Below are 11,309 nucleotides of genomic sequence, written 5' to 3'. Positions count from 1 at the left end.
CACTTCAATTTAAGTTCAAATGTCTAATCAAATCGTACTATTACTGTACATAATGGCATGTCCCAGTGTTTCCTACACCTCAAGCGGTAGTTCTAATGGTGCGTTCACACCAGATGTGAATAGAGCGTCTGGCGCGAGTGATTTCAATGTTAAGTCGGGCAAAATTCGCGAGTTGAAAAATCTGAACTTCGTTAAACAATCAGGAGCTTACTCTAGTAGTGACGTGATTACGACGTAGCAAGCGGAGGGAAAATCCGAAACAACAATGGAGGACAAACTTATCATCGCTGTATGTGCATACCCGGAGCTGTATGATACTTCTTCATACTTTTACAGAAACAGGAATAAAAAGGATCTTGCTTGTATATATAACATTAGATTAAATGAATAAAGACCAAAGATTAGATTTACCCCAAATGAGTTATATTTTATCTTGAACCACTAAAGAGACATCAGAGCCAGCGGCACATGTCAGAAGGTCTAGCCGAGGGGAAACAGCCCTAAGCAGATACATGATCACTGAGCTGCCGCTGATCGTGTGGAGCTCGTCTCCGAAATCGGCGAAACACATTTTTAAATAGACGCTGTCTTTATAAATAAACCACATATTTGAGTTTAAAACAACTACATTCTCGCCTGAAATACTTTTAAAACTACATTTCATGACACGATAACAGTAATATTTTGAAAATTATCCAAATAAAATGGTGGTTGAAAATGCTGCGTGAACTCAACCGGCAGAAGCCCCCCCCATGACGTGAATTCGCATCTGTTGTGAAGTTCATTTCACACGCGAATGAAGTGTCTAAACTAAAAATGTTCAAGCGTCCAACTACGCGCGAATAGCACGATATAGGGCCGTTACATAGTCAACGCAAGCAAGCAATGCGAGCGACTCGCTCCCTTTCATAGTCTAAACAGTGGACACAAGTGTCACGGCCGATGCGCGTATGCAATACACCGCTCACGCTACGGGGTAGTAGAGTCGGGTGATATTGGTAGAGTCGGGTCACGTGATATTCAGATCACAATGACAACTGAAGAGGAGTGCATTTTATTGCTGATTTTACATTGGCGGCAACAAAGGCAGCGCAGAGATAGGCGGTGGTATGTTATACGTATAAGCTCGCATAATTTTTCCTCTTCAACAGCCATTGTATTCAAACTTTCTTCTTCTGTAAACATAATATACTTGAATTAATGTACAATACTTGCAATGTCGCCCACACCGACAACGCATAGTATTGCGTGCATCGGCGCGTCGCGTATCAAAAACTAGGACGACACATTTGGCTACGCACCGACGCATAATGGCAGCCGAAGCGTAACAATATGTAGCCTTGGGGACGCGTATGCATACAGATGCGTTGACTATTAAACGGCCCTTAATATCAATTTATACTTCTGCATCAAGTATACGCCGTAGTGTATGTCGTAGGCTACGCATGTAGGCGACGCCGTCGTGAGCATTTATACTTCTGCATATGTCTGTTTTGCTCTGCAGTTACACCGCCGAAACGTTAGTTGACAAGAGGCGGGTTCCACTGTGTTTACATTACTCGATCCTCGCGGGCTTCTACGAACAATGGCGACTGAATTCGCTGCCATCTGGCAGTCTTTGTAATCTCCCGAAGAGGAGTCATTCAGATGGCTGTATTTCCTCACTTCTTCAATAATCGCTCGGTCACTTGGTCCATTTCCATGTTGGCTCTTCACTGAATTTCGGAATAAAAAAATGGCGGGCGGTCCAGAGTGCGGAAGATCATTCCGGAAATGCGTAGGAGGAAACGTGATACTACCAAGCCGACCAATCACAGATCTTGCAGTCCGCGTCATCGCGACGGGTAGTTACATTTTTGAGGAGGTGTGCGTCAGGGTACGGTGAAGGGTACGACGTATGGTACACGTCAATGCGTATGCTACGCCGTACCTACTACGCGCACCCGACGCAGAAGTATAAATTGGCCTTTATTCGCACAAGCCGCGTCTGGTGTGAATGCACAGTAAATCCTTTCTGAACTGCAAGTTATGTAATTAACATTAATGAAATATGAATGTGACCGAGCTGGGGTCTCAAATGTTACACATTTTCAGAAATTAAGATGGACAGACTTTTCCCCTTTTAATGAGATAAGTGTGTAAAAACGGTACATCACTCGCATGGGAATAAAAAAAGCCATCAAAAATCGGCCTACGTAGAAATGCAATGCAATAACGTTAAAATAATAATCAATCTACTTCATATCCTTGGAATTATTTAAACAAAAACATTCACTGCAGAGATGTTCTGTAAAAACAACTATTGTACAAAAAATATATACTGTATTTTCTTATATACTATTTAGGATGGATAGTGTGCACATTGGGATGCAGGCTTGTTCCCATAAATTTGATCTTACATCTGAAAAATACAGCAGTGATGTGGATATTAATCATTTTAAAATATTAGCTTTATGTGGGTCTTTTCCAGGAGTATGACGTGTTGATGAAGTATTAGACATGTTTTTGATATTTGTTTTAGTTAAATTAAATGTTATATTAATTAAAGGTGCTCTAAATGATGTCACACGTTTTTTAGGCCAAAAATTTTTTGTCACATCCAGCAAACATCTCCTCACTATCCGCTAGCTGCCTGTCCCCTGAACACACTGTAAAAAAACGCGGTCTCTCTAGACACCACAGGCTCCACAAACAACAAGAAAAACAAACTGGGCTCACCCGCACCACGAAACATAACAAACTGTTCCAGCCAATAAGTGACAAGAAAGATTTGGGGGTGGGTTTTGGGGGATTAGTGCGAGGAGGAGGAGAGAGGATCTAGCTAGCCTCCGTTTTGTTTGACAATAATTCGAACGTCAACAAGAAGTTACGACTCCCGGCATCGCTTAGAGCACCTTTAAGTACCTGTCTTTACATTCTGAGTAATGCTGAAAGGTTTTAACTTAAATCAAGAGACAGCTGTATGTGGGTCGCAGGTGTGTGTGTCGCATTGAACATTACGTCGCGGCAGTTGTGTGTGGCCTTGCTATGACGACCATCTGCATCGAGGGGTACTATCTCTGGGTATGATCTGCAATGGAAAATGGAGCACGACCAAAACTGGTACTGGTAATGGAAAAACGCCATAAAAGTCACCCAGTAAATCATTGTTTTAAAGTACTGTTCATGCTCAACATCTAGAAAATGCACATAGGCTTAAAACACGGTCAAGTCCTTCAGTCAAAAGCAATAGAAGCTAAGTTCTTTCCAGTAACAAACAAACAAGTTCATATATAATCATTATTAATAATATACAGATGTGAATGTTCATTTGGCAGATTGATATTCACCCACGTCCTTTCAGAATTCCAATGATGGCTATGATCCTCTGTAGTGGCTCTCACCAGGCCTTGATCTGAAAAATAGATCAGATGTTTCATTCTTGTAAAAATTCCTACATATAAGCGGTGGCCACATTGATTTGTTTTCAATTTACACACAATGGCAACTTTGCCTCCTACCCTCACAGCATCGCCAGAGCAGAGCCATTAGGTTGCCGCTTAACAATAATTGCAGTTTGGAGCTTGAATGAAAATTGAGCATGAACAAACTTTGCCTCTATTAATGCTTCTAATGCAGAAACATTAAGGGGTTAAGTATTAAAAGGGTTCAAGGTGCTCTGTAAATGTGATCAACAAAATCTTAAAACCACTTGTAAAACGGACTGCTATCAAGTGTTATTTTGGCACAAACCTTTGGCAAAAGACTGAGTTTAATCATTCTGACTCGCAGTACAATTATTGAATTTAGAGATGGGTCATGATTTTTGAATTTTCATTCATTGTCAAATGGAATAGTTTGTTATTTTTGCCGAGTTTATAAAGTAGGGCTGTGCAATTAATCGAAATCATAATAAAATCACGATTTGAGCGAGCACAATTTCTAAATCGCTTTATAGCACGATTTTCCGCGGTCCCGACCTCCTGCAGTATGCTATCCGATCCATTCAGAATGCAACGCACCTAAGTGGAGTGCGAGAACAGAACAGACTGGGCATAAGCCTAATGCCAGGTTCACACACTCTGTCTGTGATGCATATTTTTTCCGAAGATGTGAACGGAAAATGTTAGATATGGAAAGGTGCAAAAATAATTAATATCTAGCATATGAGCATAGAGAGAGTTGTGAGTGCACAGGATACAGTTTTAGCGAGAGGAGACACATTTTAAGTGCGCGCACTCTCTCTGGGCGAAAGCAGCGTGTATCGGAGCACTCGCGTCTGGTTTTGTGACAGAGCAAAAGAAATCTCCGTGCGAGCAGAGAGATTTGCGCTCGAGCATTATTTTAATGTGCTTTCGCGTTACAATAATGCACTCTCGCTGCTGCTTCTGCACCGCATACACATACTGTATACGCACTGCAAACGGAGTACGTGTGAACCTGTATAATGTATAACAAATCTATTTCAACACCTGAAGTACCGCTACAATGAGCTCTATGATCAATGCATGGCAAAAAAACAAACCAAAAAAACCTTGGACACGGGTTTTATTTTATTTTTTGCCATATGTCTAGACATTTTGTTTGACATCTTTACTTAGTTATTATTTTTACTTATTTTGTCTGTTCTAGAGGCATGTTACAACTTTTTGATAAATCTCTCATTGGTTTTCTTTTGGAAATATGTTTCAAATTTATACTGAATGCATTTATGACTGTAAAGCATTTCTGTGTGTGTCAAAATCGTGATTAAAATCAAAATCGCAAAATTGATCAAAAAATCGTGATAGGTTTTTTTTGTCCATATCGCACAGCCCTATTATAAAGTAAAATAAAAAGTAGAAAAGGTAAATAATCTTCACATGTATTAAACTGGAACCAACATATGTTTTATATGAGGAATTACTATTATCAAAATAGTTAATCCCTCCAATAACAAAATAAAAGTCAAGTACTTTAGTTGAGTTTTATCATTTTTTTGAGAGAGATGCAAATGGTTTTGTCATTATGCTAAGCTATGCTAAAAGTGGGACCCCCCGACCCGGAGATTGGCTGGATGGATTCCAAAAAATATAATACTCAACTGTTTAACTCTGGGGGAGTTGTAAAATGAGCCTATTTCCAAGAAAAGTGGAGTATTTATGTTTTTTTTTCTTGTCATTTTAAGTTAAAATGGTCAAACGGTGTGCATGGGGGTACATGCAACTCCGACACTAGGTATCCCGAGAGGCTGGGTGACGGTGTGTATTTTTTACCCTTTCCCAAGCCACATAACCGAGATAAGTCTGCTCTGGATAAAGTTATGCGGTAACTTAGACCACAACTAAATGTTTCATCATCCCATGAAAACTGAAAATGTATATTATCAGACTTATTACATAACAGCAATAAACCAGCTGGATTTCCATACAATCCTCACCTTGTGTTCATTAAGACCCATGTTCTCTGTGGGTTTCAGCTCCTCTGCAATCATCAGTCTCGCCTGCGAACTCCTTTGCCACTTTCCTCTTAGCTTCCAGGGTACCAGCCTAACATGTTCTCAGCCATCTGGGTCACCAGCAAAGGAGAGTTTAACTTCACCCGGGCTATTCAGACTGTAGAGCAGGTTCAGAGGCTGGCTGTGGGAGAGGTGTCTGGTCTGTTGGTTCAGCCTTCACCACCTGGTCCTTGGTCTCTTGATCCTTGTCAAACTGAACACAGAATATGAACCATAATATGGGTGAGAAAGATGTGGTAAACCCCTTATAACGTCATATGGACAAATGCACAAACATTAAAATGGCACACATAATGTTAACTTACCTGTCCAAGTGGGTTTCTCTTCCAGAAAATGGCCCTAACGTTACTGTTAAGCTTGCTATTGAACAAAGCATTTGATTTGTTAGATAATGAATGTCTTTGCTTGAGCATTCTGTAGTATCTAAATATGAAATTCAGCGAAGTGCTGGGCGGTAAACTGGTTCATACCGAAAACCAGTGTATATTTTCATTATGATATTAAAGGGGGGGTGAAATGCTCGTTTTCACTCAATATCATGTTAATCTTGAGTACCTATAGAGTAGTACTGCATCCTTAATAACTCCAAAAAGTATTTAGTTTTATTATATTCATAAGAGAAAGATAGTCTGTACCGATTTTTCCCGGAAAAACACGAGCGCCTGGAGGCGTGACGTGTGGGCGGAGCTAAAGAATCACGAGCGCCAGTTGCGTTGAGAGCGTTTGGAAGCTGTGACAGCTGTGAAGGCTGAAACTGAACGAGAGCAGCAGCAGCAAGGACTCGCTCCGAGCGGGGCTCGAACCCGGGTCTCCGATGGGAGGCGGACGCACTAACAAGGAGGTAGAGATATTTTAAGCAGTTTTACTCACCGCCTGTGGTTCCAACACACAATCGTGACCCTTTTTCGTTGGGATTGCATCATCCTTAAGAAATAAACAATACGCAAATTCGTCGTCAAACTGGGCTTTGTTTGTAAAACAAGCATTTTAGAAATGCAGGGGACAAACACTTGCACAACTCCGTTGATGCTCTGTAAAAATAAACTCCATTCACTGGTCCCTTAATGCTGTTTTTTCTTTGGTAATCTGTGCAGGGTTGTCTTGCCCTGGCAACCAAAAACACACTCCTTTTGTGACATTTCGCGACGCTCTCGCTCTGATCAATGATTGTCTGTGCACAGCCTCTCTCTGCTCTGCTATATGGGAGTGCGCGCTATACCGGGAGAAGTGCCCTTAAGACCCATATAAGGAAATTCCACTCCATCTAACGTCACACAGAGCCATTCTCGAAAAAAACTTTCCGAAACTTGTGACAAACCTGAAGGAGTATTTTTGGAACAGAAATACTCCTTCAAACGTACAACTTAATTTTTGAAACTTTGTCCATGTTTAGCATGGGAATCCAGCTCTTTAACAGTGTAAAAAACTCAGTATGCATGAAATAGCATTTCACCCCCCCCCCCTTTAATGTTTAATATACCGCGATACCAATGTATTTAATTACACAACGTTCGGAATGAATGTTACGCTGCTTCACACGACACTGTTTCAGACAGACCCTTTACCCGTCATTTACACTGCACATGCCAGCGGCGCATTTAAAAATACTAAGGGATTCAGCTTGTCTAATATAAATTTTTGGTCAAACCGCCCAGCACTAATTCAGCAACTTACTTGTCAAAACACTCACCCAGAAGTTGTTGAAGTAAGTTAACTAGTCCAATCTGTCAAAACCTATGGATAAAGAGGACATGAAATTTCATGTTAAATCGTTATTTTCACTCACGATGAGTCTGGTTCACTATAAAGGAGAACAAACTTAGTCAGCTGAGAAAGTTAAAATCTAGGCATGTGTATAACTAGGAGGTAAAGTTATGTTACACGCAGGTTACAGGTAAAATTTTTATCTACCAGTAATTTAACGTTACTTTAACGGTAGGAGCAACATAGCATTATAACGTTTCCTAGATTAATAGTATTCGTATCAAGCTAACGTTAATGTTAACTGACTGAATGTGCTACTGCTAACGTTAAGTTAAAAACGAGCTGCCACTGAGACAAGTCTTTGTCAGGTCCTAACTTAACATTACGTTAACTAAGTTAAACTATAGACTGTATAAAACAAGGTCCCAACCTGCAACAGCCTTTTATTTAACGTTAACTTAACTGTTAGGTGTTTGCAAGAGGCAAAATATGTAACGTTACGTTAACAGCTAACGTTATTAAATTAATGTTAGTCAACCACAGGTATTTAACGTTAACGTTATGATGGCTGATGCATGTTTCACATTCAGGGCTAATGTTAATAATGTTTTAACTTTATTAGGACCGGCATAATGTTACATTTGCTAAAGCTAGAAAGACTTTTATAAGGTTAATACATAACGTAACGTTACAAACGGCGAGTTTTAACGTTAGCCCTGCTGACTCGACAATGTTAATGTTAACTTACATATTAAAATTGTAAAATGTATAAAAAAAAAGCTGCCGCACTTAACAAGCACATTTGACATTGTGAGGAAACATATACTGTAAATATGTATATTATTTATATGAAATTGATTTAAATTGTAAAAACTTTGCCATTATAACATTCACACAACATGAACTGAGTAATGTCATCTTTGAGACTGTTAGTTATTACATGATTAAAAATGTAAACATACACTTAAAGCATGGCAATCCCATCAGAGATGTGTATCATAGCAAGGGAAGCACACAAAAAAAGCCAATAGGTATCAAAATCAAATAACCCTAACCCCATCAAATAATTTTACCTGCAGCCCCATTTATCCTGTTATCTGAGGGATTAAAGAAAGAACTGATGAAGGTGACATGAATCTCCCGTTTCAGTGCGCCACTTCAGCAGAAGAAAGACAAAAGGACAGAAAGTTACTCAGACTTTCTATCAGTAACAGTATGAAAATCATACTTAATACTATCCTAGTGTAGGTTTTCGAACAGTATGTGGGTAAAATTGACTTACGTTGGTGAATCATTTCTTTCACATCACATCTTTCTGTTGGGTGTTCTCCCCCGATAAAAATCTTATTCCAATGCTTGATCTAAAAAAAAGAAGAGTAAACAAATATCTTTTCAATATCGTTAATAAGTGTTTGAAGATGTTATGTAAACATACTTCTAAAGAATAAATGATGGTTTTATCACTTTATTCATTCCCACGCTTTTTTACCTCTCATGCGTTTGAGTTTTAAACTAACGTTAGCTGACAACAGAAACACATAACGTTAACTTACCAACAACAAAACACAGCAATATCAGATGGTACTAACACATGAAATACGTGCTAATATCGCTACGCTAATAGTGAAGCAGTACAAAAACACACAGAGATAACTTATTTATCCTACGAGGTTGCAGTAACGTTAAGATGACAGTTACCCGTGTCCCTAAACGTTAACGTTAGACTGTTAAGGACTGAAAAATGTTTTCTTACCTGATATCGCCAGTATTTACAGATCACGAACAACCCCTTCCTCTGTTCACATTCCAGCTTTTGTTCTTCATTGACATATCAACTAAAATTCGCTCAAAATGTAAGAATTCAACAGGCAGATATAAAATAATCCAGGTCTGACCGAGTCATCAACGCAAAGCAGCTGCTCCAACCTAGAGTAACGGACATATTTTCAAATTTAAAAATAGGCGCGCACAGAGCCGCTCTGGGCGCGCAGAGCCGCGCACATTCTCATTGGACGGTTTCCTGGAAAACAGACAGATTAACCAATCATGCTCAAAGTAAAACGGCGAAACAACCAATATCAATAGCAATAGTTTGCGCGAGTTAACATAGCTGTGTATTAAGTTTTATTTGCAGACTGCAGTCTGTATTATTATTTAATTAATTGGTCAAATGACATGACAGTGTATGAATAAAAATGTAATAATGCAATGTAAACAGTTAGGCAAGCAGAAAAATTGTAAATTCACACAAAATCACATGAGGCAAACGGTTTCTGCTGCACTGCTTTCTTGAGGGTGAAACTATTATTGTTAATAATGATAATAATTATATTTTAACATATACATTGAAGAGCTGTTATGATCCAAAACTCATTAAATGCTAATTAATTATCATAATAATACGTTAAAAGGCAGAAACACTTCTAAATCAATGTTGATTTTTTTTAACAAGATCTGTATGTTGAAACAACGTAATGTTTTCATTCAACGTTGATTTAGAAGTGTTTTTGTTAACCTTTTCAACCATGTAGCATTAAACGTTATTTCAATGTTGAAACAACAACTGACATTATTTCAATCAAATTTCAACATTGAAGGTAGGTCATGTGCCGGGTGGGTAAATATATTAAATTACCTTTAGTGATATCTAAAGCACAGAGACTAGAAAAACAATTACGATGTTTGTTTACACGGTTGTGTAATGTTTCAACCATTTTAATGTCTACAATTCCTTCACCCCTAGTTTACCAAAGCTCAAGTTTATGCTACAAGAGCCTTGGTTGAACTGTTGAGCCCCAGAATAAATTCCTAGTCTTTCACACATTGCTCACCTATTGTAAATTAAAAATATATAGCACCCTATTTTAAAGCTTTATTCATAGTGTGGCTGTTTGTTCCCATCAACCGAGGCCTAATGATTTCACTGCAGTGAGGGCCTTGAATTTTGTTGAATATAGATTGATTTTGTGTCTTAATGCTTCAACGTTTTTAAAGTGGACATGTGTCAATATAGTCTATGGTCAATATATACGATAACAGAAAAACACTGTCAGGGCAGCATTTCAAACAGACAAAAAGGACCATGTCCTTAAAAGCCAAGCCAAAAGAGGATATATCAGCACACAAGATTCAAGAGTCCTTTCACACCAACAGGCAGACAGGCATTAGGAGGTTAGTGTCCAGCATTCTTGAGCCTGGTTGTCTTGCGGAAAAACTGTCCCAAAGCATGATGATCAGAGACTTGAGGCTGCAGCACCACTTGCCAGACAGCAGCAGCTCAAACAGTCCACGGGTGGGGGCTGAAAATTTTTGCCACTCCATTTTTTATGAAATTTTTACAGAACACTTCAGAATTGTAAACATTGAGTCAGTGCCTGACAGTAGAAACACTGTATATATGATGCATAAACAATCACTGACTATTGTTGATTTAAGAATTTTATATTAGACTTAAGCTGTGCAATAACTGTATATTTAGTTACACTGTGCAACAATACCTCCTGCCGTATTCATCCATCTTTCAAGGCAATATTTTAGATCTGTGTCTGTAGTATAACACACAGTAATTATTATGTTAAATTTTTATTTACAGCATATGTGCATGAAAGGTAGCCTACATAGCTGTTTTTTTTATTTTTATTTTATGTATATATTTTTTATCTATCACTCTTGTATCTGCACTTGTTGAATCTTAAGCTGATGTGGCCAGCAAAGTTTATCTTTGCTTCTGAAAAATAATATTTCTTAATTGTATATTTCTGCATTGGTGGCAGGGGACTTGGAAGTTTTAAATGTACCCTGTATTTGATAGGTGTGAGGTGCTAATTTAATTCCTGTCTGCATGCCATGTAACTGACATCAGAAGCCATAGTTTATAAGACACTACAGACACCAGCAAAGTAGGTACTGGAAAAAGAGCCCCATGCCAGCGTCTGTAATAGACTTTGGGGCTCAAGGGCCCATGGACTCCGTGAAAGTGGGATGAAGATCGCAAGATGGCCATTAATGGCTTGTTTTAATGACTAATGACATGTCAGGGTAGTGCAAGCTTGTTTTATTCCATTCAGGCTGTCTTGCGCTCTGGCTGTCTCTGTTCTAAATGCCCTCTGTGGTGACTGGTATTGTCATT

At 38.9% G+C, this 11,309-nt stretch overlaps 1 long non-coding RNA gene across 1 annotated transcript; it reads right to left on the bottom strand.

Moving 5' to 3' along the window:
* Positions 1 to 649: 649 nt before the first annotated feature.
* LOC113075999 (uncharacterized) lies at positions 650 to 10,693 on the bottom strand. Its single transcript, XR_003281086.1, has 7 exons — positions 8,934 to 10,693; positions 8,463 to 8,541; positions 8,254 to 8,336; positions 7,167 to 7,210; positions 5,782 to 5,836; positions 5,399 to 5,669; positions 650 to 3,394 (listed from the first exon to the last, which is right to left on the bottom strand). It is a non-coding gene; the product is annotated as an uncharacterized LOC113075999 (long non-coding RNA).
* Between the last annotated feature and the right edge of the window lie 616 nt (positions 10,694 to 11,309).

The sequence above is a fragment of the Carassius auratus genome, unplaced genomic scaffold, assembly GCF_003368295.1.
Source record: "Carassius auratus strain Wakin unplaced genomic scaffold, ASM336829v1 scaf_tig00018251, whole genome shotgun sequence".
In the NCBI taxonomy this organism is placed as follows: Eukaryota; Metazoa; Chordata; class Actinopteri; order Cypriniformes; family Cyprinidae; genus Carassius; species Carassius auratus.
The sequence above is the reverse complement of the archived record's forward strand: the minus strand, read 5'-3'. Positions and strand labels throughout refer to the sequence as shown.